The sequence below is a fragment of the Panthera uncia genome, assembly GCF_023721935.1.
Source record: "Panthera uncia isolate 11264 chromosome B2 unlocalized genomic scaffold, Puncia_PCG_1.0 HiC_scaffold_24, whole genome shotgun sequence".
In the NCBI taxonomy this organism is placed as follows: Eukaryota; Metazoa; Chordata; class Mammalia; order Carnivora; family Felidae; genus Panthera; species Panthera uncia.
Genome location: NW_026057580.1, coordinates 67,065,364 through 67,065,968, shown reverse-complemented (window position 1 = coordinate 67,065,968; position 605 = coordinate 67,065,364). Strand labels below are relative to the sequence as shown.

Here is a 605-nt window from a genome sequence, read left to right as displayed (position 1 = left end):
AGCACGGTGACTATACTTAACAACACTGTATTTTATACTTGAAAGTTACTAAGAGAGTAAATCTTAAATGTTCTCACCACACACACACACACACACACGAGTAATTACGTGAAGTGATGGGTGTGTTAACTAACCTAATGGTGCTAATCATTGCACGATATATACATATATCAAATAATCATGCTGTGGACCTTTTTTTTAAAAAAATATGGAATGCTTCACAAATTTGTATGTCTTCTTTGCACAGGGGCTATGCTAATCTCCTCTGTATCATTCCAATTTTTGCATATGTGCTGCCGAAGTGAGCACACGCTGTATAACTTAAACTTACACAATGTTACATGTCAACTATACCTTAATAAAATTGGGAGAAAATATTTCACATAAAACACTTATATATTAAAAAAAAAAGAACCTCTCTGATAAAACTGGGATTCCAAAGAGCCAAGTAAAGATGAATGTGAAATTGACTTGTTCTGCAGAAGAGGACCCCCCCAAAATTTGCCTGTATTGATCCGGTGCTGGATGGAGTAAAACCAAAAAGACATATGAATCTTCCTTGAGAGTTCATCACTACACTGTGATCTGCATGTAAGATTGTGATT

At 35.2% G+C, this 605-nt stretch overlaps 1 non-coding gene across 1 annotated transcript; it reads right to left on the bottom strand.

The window, feature by feature from the left end:
* Positions 1-202: 202 nt before the first annotated feature.
* Positions 203-309, bottom strand: LOC125939264 (U6 spliceosomal RNA). Its single transcript, XR_007463003.1, has one exon. It is a non-coding gene; the product is annotated as a U6 spliceosomal RNA (small nuclear RNA).
* Positions 310-605: the final 296 nt, after the last annotated feature.